This window comes from Mesoplodon mirus (assembly GCF_964341445.2).
Source record: "Mesoplodon mirus genome assembly, chromosome: 16".
NCBI lineage: Eukaryota > Metazoa > Chordata > Mammalia > Artiodactyla > Ziphiidae > Mesoplodon > Mesoplodon mirus.
In genome coordinates, this window is record NC_138992.1 from 66338639 (window position 1) to 66346483 (window position 7845).

Consider the following 7845-nt stretch of genomic DNA (forward strand, 5'->3'; position numbering starts at 1 on the left):
TACAAGGTATTAGTGACTTACAGAATCATTGGGATGAAACAAACTCGGGCTGGATTTACAGGAACAATTTCCTAAGTCATTCCATGCAACTGGGCTGCCAAAGCAGTTAATTTTCTGCCATGACCTGGACTCTGCCAGCCCAGTGGAAGCTGTCCCTGCAGTGACTGACTCCAGAAACACGCAGCCTTTGCTGCATAAATGCCAGCACAACGGATGCCTCGCAGCCTGCTTTTCTCCTCTCATAACTCAAGTTAGAATTCAGGTTTTGCACAGATGCATTTGATTGGCAGGACCTAATTCACATCCATAATCCAAGCTGCAAAAGAGTTTTGGAATACTATATAATACTTAGCTTTTCATCCTCTGACGTACAGAAACGCAGATAAAAGGAGGCTGGAATAAGTACTGAGTGAGCCAGTTGTCAGCATCTACCACAGGAGGCAGGGGAAGCAGGCAAACAGATTGAAACAATAGGCTGAGCCCAAGGACTGGGCACGTAACACAAACAAAATCAGGGTTCCATTATCAGGGAAGAAGGCTGGCAATGGCTACGGGACGGCAATAAGGGTACCCGACACAGTCTTAAGAAATCAAGGAAGGCTTCCTGAGAAGGCAAAGAGGGACAAGAAGAGCATAGGAAAAACCAGGTGAGAAGAACATGCTGCTTTGAAAGAAAGTGCCTGGGGAAGAGGGATGGATACTTCACATATATTATCTCATTTAATCCTCACAACAATCCTAGGAATAAGTTATATTATTCCCAGTTTTCAAATTAAGGAGGACCTTGAAAGGTACATTAAAGGATCTGGATTTAAGGGTAGCCAGAAAGCTTGCATAGAAATGCAGAGGTATTGGGTACCAAGGAGCTATTCCTAAGCAGAGAGAAGAGTACAGAGTTCCAAACAACATAAAACACCATAACTATAACTAAAAAATAAAACAGACTGAGAAAAGTTATTTGCAATGCATGTAGCTGTTAACTGACAAAAGATTAGTATCCAGAATATAGAAAGAAATCCCATAAATCAATTTTTTAAATTATAGATACTTCAATAAAAAATCGGGCAAAGCTCTGAAGGCTATGATTTACAGAAGAGAAAACCCAAATGATTAAAAACGTGAAAAAAATTTAAGAGAAAAGCAAAACATTCATAAAGTTATCTTTTCAACCTTATAGCAAATGCAAATTAAAATAACAGTAAATATCATTTGATATTTATCATATTGACAAAAATGTTAAATTCTGAAAAGAGCAAGTTTTGACAAGGAAGTAGAACAATTACTTGGAAAGCAAGTGACTATATTATGTATGAAGATGCTTGTATCCTTCAACCCAGCAATTCAGCTTCTAGGGACAATGGTGTGCTGGGAAAGCTAACTGTTAATTATTCAAGCATTCAGGTGTCTTGTGAACCAGTTGTTAGAAGCTTGAAATTGCCAAGATGTATTAATAGTGTGGATATCTGCAAATGCTACAAATCAGGGTTTTGTTTTAGGGGGTTTGGGGTTTTGTTTGTTTGTTGTTGTTTTTTTTGGAGATCCTGTTTACCAAAATACCACCGGACATAGAGAAATTCATGCATAAATACAAGGAGACGTCGTAGAAAAAACATTCAGAATCTACTCTGTATTTAAGTTTAACGGGGTGTTAATTTCAGGACATAATTTGTATTAGATCATCACTGAGGTAAAATAACATCATACTTTAACCTTAGTTTGAATTTTTCAATTACTTCCACATTCTCAACCCTCTATGTAATCATTCTTAAATAATTTTTTTTGAACAGTAATAAAAGTGTATTATTTCACATAACAAGGAGCTGGAGTGGCTCCCTGGCTGCTTAACTTGGTGACTATTCGATGTCTTTAAGTTGCTTGGTTCCTTTCCTTCCCACTTTGCCATCAACAGAAGCTCCCCTCATTTAACAAGAGGGCTGCAGCGACGCCAGGAATTCTTTCCCCGTTGATCGATGATGATCATATCTAGGGGAAGAAGAGCTGTTTCTTCCCACATGTGCCTTTTCATCAAAGAAGAAAACTCACTGAAGTTCCCTAGCAGACTTCCCCTCAGGTCCCTTTGGTCAGCTTGAATAATTTTAATAACATTCCATTACATTCAGAATTTGTCATAGGATTTAAGTAGTTGTTTGCAAGGCTTACTTGTAACATAAAAGTTAAATTTTTAAACAGAAAAGGAAAACCCTAGGGTCTCACATTGACAATTAAAGCCACTCATTATTTTAGATCCGGGCAGAAATCATAAGTAATTTAGGTAATTTTCACCGAAATTATCTCGGTAAAGTTCATGTACTTCAAGTGTTTAAGAATCAACTTTCATTCAGATCAGTGCCCTATATTCTGACAACTTAATGTATTTTTCACAGATTTAGAACTTTAACCTTGACGAGAGGTATAAATGCTATGATTATCTTAATGTCAATATTATGTTTAAAAATAATCTTGCCTGAGGTAGAAGGATCATATATATGAAAGTCATGCATTTATGACTAGGGTCATTTACATTTCTCTTGCTTAACTCTATTTTGACATGCTCACCATTGAGCAAGGGAAAGCACAAGCATATGGTTATTATAGCCAACTTCCTTCCAGTTCCAACCTCATTTTTTGCTGCAAACATCTAGGGGAACCAGGAGGTTCTCCAAGTCATTCACTAATATGAAAAAGACTGAAGGCCAAATGTATTAATTTACTAATGAGATTTACATGTGTAAGTGCAGACTATAGATTCTGACAGCTTATAAGGAAATAATATCCTATATGCCCTGAATCCACATGTATGTCTATCTAAGAAATGTAAACTTTCTAAGATAATCCAAGTTATACTATCAAAAAATAGCTAGTTTTTTAAAAGTTTCTTTTGATAGGGACTTCCCTGGCAGTCCAGTGGTTAAGATTCTGCGCTTCCACTGCAGGGGGCACGGGTTCAATCCCTGGTCAGGGAACTAAGATCCTGCATGCGGCATGGCGTGGCCAAAAAAAAAAAAGTTACTTTTGATAAACCACTATATCATCTTTAAACCATGACACTTTTCCCTTGAAGTGGTTTTAGTTGTATTTGCAACTGACAGCGTTAACTCATTTCAGCAACTTGGAGACCAGCAACCCCCAAGGATGTGCTCCTTGCTGGAGAACCAAACACTTGTTATGATGCCAGTCAGGGAATGATGGCTGAGGGGGCAAGTCTTAGAAATGGTATATTTTTCAGTCAGAAAAGAAAATGTACTACTTTAATAATTTTTCAACTTGATTTAATTTAATTATAAAATTGCATACACATAGTAAAAATCCAAACAGTAGAGAATGGTATACAATAAAAAATTAAAATATCACTTTCCCCACAAGCCCCAAGTTTCACTCCCTAGAGGCATGCACTGTAAAGTTTCTTCTGTTACCTCTCAAAAATATTTTATGTATAGTCATGTAAATGCATGTTCTTTTTATTTAACCAAAAATGGGATTTTACTAAATACCTTCTGCATCTAGCTTTTAAAATTTAATATATCTTGAAAAAATTTCCAAATCAGCACATATTCATTTATTTATACATTCAAGGGATTCAGGGGATATTTATTAAGTATTAGGTACTAGGAATAAAAAGGTAAGCAAAACAGATTAGGTCTTTCCTCTCACAGAATGTATATTCCAGTGAGGGCAGCCAAAGTATATGTTTTTTTTTACAGTGTCATTACAGATTATGAAGGAAACAAAAAGGGGGATGTTTTATAGTAGACCCACTTTAGATAGGTGGGGCAAGTGTGGCCATCCATTGATGGCATTTGGGTTGTTTCTACCTTTTGGCAATTGTGAATAACGCTGCTATGAACACTGTTGTACAAGTATTTGAGTCTCTGCTTTCTATTTTTTAGGTCTATACCCTGAAGTGGAATTGCTGGATCACAGGGTAATTTTATGTTTAACTTTTTGAGAAACCACCATACTGTTTTCCACAGTGGTTGCACCACTTTACATTCTCACCACCAATGGTGCATGGGTTCCAATTTCTCCACATCCTTTCTAATACTTGTTATTTTGCTATTGTTTTTCAAATAATAGTCATCCTAATGGGTGTGAAGTGGTATCTCACTTTTTGAGATTAGTTTTGATTTACATTTTCTTTCTTTTTTTTTTTTTTTTTTTTTTTTTTTTTCTGTGGTACATGGGCCTCTCACTGCTGTGGCCTCTCCCGTTGCGGAGCACAGGCTCCGGACGTGCAGGCTCAGCGGCCATGGCTCATGGGCCCAGCCACTCTGCAGCATGTGGGATCTTCCTGGACCGGGGCACGAACCCGTGTCCCCTGCATCGGCAGGTGGACTCTCAACCACTATGCCACCAGGGAAGCCCTACATTTTCTTAATGGTTAGTTACATGGAGCATCCGCTTCATGTGCTTATTGGCCATTTGTATATCTTCTTTGGAGATATGTCTATTCATGTCCTTTGTCCATTTTTGAGCTGGGTTAAATTTGTTGTTGTTGTTGAGTTGTAGGAGTTCTTCATATATTCTGGATATTAATCCCTTTTCAGATATACGCTTTGCAAATATTTTTTTCCATTCTGTGGATTGTCTTTGACACTCTCTTGATAGTGTCTTCTGATGCACAAAAATTTTTAATCTTGGTGAAGTCCAATTTATTTTTTTCTTTTGTGGCCTGTGCTTTTGTGTCATTTCCAAGAAATTATTGACAAATCAGTAATAGTGGCTGCCACACCTGCTCACCCAGCAAAGGCCTGGTAAAGGTGGCTGCCCACGTTGAAAATTAGGTAGTGGAAGTAATATCCGTCCAGGAGTCTGTGATGGCAGGCTGAGGCCCAGGCCACTACTTAACAAAAGAAACAGTGCCCACTTGGGGCCCCAAACAAAGAATTCTTCCCCCCTACTCTTGGCCTTCTTGGATATGACATCCTATCTTCACTCCATCCCTTGTGTACTAAGTAAACATTGGCCATGTCCTGCTTGGCTGGCATGATGGTAAGGCCCATCTGCTTTTCTTTGAGGTCTGGTTCACTCACAACTTGATCACCTAATCACATATGTTCTTTCTAAACTTCCATAATTATTTTTCTAAAATGAAAACTCTAATCATGTGTTTTTAATAATTTTTTAAGGCTAAAACTTACACCATGACCCATCATATGCTTCACAATTAGGCCCTGCACACAGTGTCACACTCCAGCCCTACGAAGGGGTTCAGAGGAAAGTTCAGTGCTAATGATATTGGCGGTCTTTTTCAAACAAAGAATTTTAAGTCCCTGTAAAGCATTCAGCAAAAACTTTATATAAATGTTATCAACCCGGGCTCTTGGACTCTTTAATCAAGAGATATTGATAAGGGTCCAAATGAGAATTTCAGGCAAGGCTTTATTGGGGCTTGTGCTGCAGCACAAGGGAGCGAAAGAAGTACAGATGCCCTTGTTCGCTCCTAGAGAGGAGCTGCTGGGGAGCTTAAACTGGATAACAACCGGGGCGGGTCTGTGGGTTGGTGAGGAGGCGTGGCTTAGGTGGTCTGCCCACCCCCTTGGTGGTGCCCTGTGCAGGGATCACGCTTTTTGCTCCCAGCACCTCAGAAGTGGCAGTTGGTTTGTGGCCAATTTGTATCTTATTACTCATAATTGCCCCAACTGCACATGTATGCAGTTATTTTTAGTCCCTTATAGTTTCTTTCAGGTGCAAGCACTGCGTTAAAGGGTCCCAGGTCCCAGCCTATCACATAAAGAGGAATTCTTTGATAAAGTGAGTATAATCACAATTTGTTTTGCTAGGTTTAGATTTTCACACCATGTTTCTTTGAGGCAAACATATTCTGCCCTGGATTTTGTATCAATTTCTTGGATTTTGTTAACCAAGAATTCCAAGAACAGAGACCTGGTTGAAATAAAGAGGTGTTTATTTGGGGTGTGTTAGGGCTGCAGCCCGGGAGATACAGCTCCAGGGAGCACTTGAACTGTGTTCTGTCACACTACAAAATGGGGGAAGCTCATAAAGGCAGAAAACCATAAGATTACATAAATTGTTTGTCAAGAATTAGGATTGGAGCTGGCAAGAAGTTAGGGTGCTTGCTAAACATGGATTGTTTGGGCGCTGAAATGATTACATAGCTGCCATAGGTAGTGGGTAACCTTTGAGACTACAAGGTTGCAGCTAGCAGCTGCTAGCACATACTGTTTTGAAAACAGCTGGTGGTGTCCTGAGTTGGACACAGTGCAGAAAATTGAAGTTCTCAGTGATGTAGGAACATGTCTGAAACCACACCCAGCACTGTCCACCCAACTCAATTTTGAATGCCTGAAACCATAGTTACTCCATTTTGATTTTTAAATGACTTAAAATATGTCATCAACTTCCAGTTTTTACAGGAGGCATGATGTGTCTTTTACGGATTCAACTGTTTAATTATATGCTTTCATATGTATTCTTTCTGGAAACAAGATCATCAGCCTGTCTCCTCTAGCACTAAGCCTAATGCTATGCAGCCAGGACTCAAGATACAGTGATTGCGAGAAACAAGCGTAATAAAACACAAAGCACAAAAATCAACAGCAAATTATAACATGTTCATAAAAACAAGGCAAGTGACTGCTTTATGGATGCTTTTTCTTAACGCTCTACTATTACTATCAATCAAACGAGTAACAATAGCTATTGTTATAATATAGAGGAAATGTAACAGCTCCTTTTTTTTCTGGTAACTAGTTCTTCTGTGTGTGTTAAGGGGTCGATTCCAGATACCCTTACTCTAAATTGGGGTGTCCAATATCACCACTTTTTAAAGTACTGAACTACAAGAGGAAGTATAAGACCAAGCAAATATAACTAGGAACGGGAGACCCTTTCTTTTTAGAGCATTTTCTGCTTGCTTGGATCCATGACAAACTGGTAGACTAATCACTTACATACTCAAGGGGAGAGCTCACAGCGAGGTCCTCAGGAGCCTCGAAAGCCTCTATGGAAATTCCGAAGCGCCTCCTCTGTCGGCCACGTAAACTTGCGGCGCTGCCGGTGTGCGCCGGCTTCAGGGGCGGGGCCAGGGCCGGAAGGGGCGGGGCCAGGCCCGGAGCGCCGAGCGCCCCTCCCGGCCTCGGTTCCTTCTTTTCGGCCGGGCCGCCGGAGAAGGAAGGCGCCTCGGGAGCCGTCGGCCTTGCGGGCTGGGCGGCAGCGCCTGCGGGCCTGTCGCCGGGCTCTTTGAGGGGGTCGGGGGGAGTCCCTGCGGTGTAAGATCCTCGTCTTTTTTTCTGCCTGGAACCCGGCTCTGAGCCAGAGCGCGTGGGTCCGCCTCGGGCCTCTCCGCTCTGTGGGTCCCGCGCCCGGGGCCTCCATCCCGGTGCCCTCCGTCCACTGCCGGGCACAGCGGAGCGGTTGGCGCGGCCTCAGCCTCAAGGTCATGTCAGGAGGCCCCCTTCCTCTCCCCCTCCCCAGTTGACGCAGCCTCGACCTTTCCTCCGCGCCTTCTGCTCAGTCGCATTTTGTGAGTAGCCATTACCTGTCTTAGCTGACCCTTCTACTTAGTAAGCGCCGATTTCGACTGTTCTCAGCTCAAACTAAGTAAGGGCCTTCTGCGATTCACTTGGTTCTGAGGCGGCTGGAAGGCGCGGCGGGTGGCTTGGCCGGGGCCCTTTTGTATCCCCAGTAAAGCTTTGTGTGCGGCCTAGATGGTTTCAGGGTCCCTTAAATGGGCGCTCATTTAGCCTTACTAAGGAAACGTTCTGTAGCGGGGGAAGGGATCTTAGGCCTCAAGACAACCTTGACCTGACTTTGTGATTGGTTTTTAAATTTGTTAACAGAGCACAGTTTACCTGCCAACAATGAGTTCTGGTCTCGACGCAGTGG

General features: G+C 41.6%; 1 long non-coding RNA gene across 2 annotated transcripts in view; it reads right to left on the minus strand.

Annotated features, from left to right (window-relative positions):
- Window positions 1-6997, minus strand: part of LOC309792238 — a 43468-nt gene extending 36471 nt beyond the window's left edge. For both annotated transcript variants that reach the window (XR_014291649.1, XR_014291650.1), the window contains exon 1: window positions 6912-6997. This is a non-coding gene — a long non-coding RNA (uncharacterized lncRNA). The remainder of the gene's footprint in view (window positions 1-6911) is intronic.
- Window positions 6998-7845: the final 848 nt, after the last annotated feature.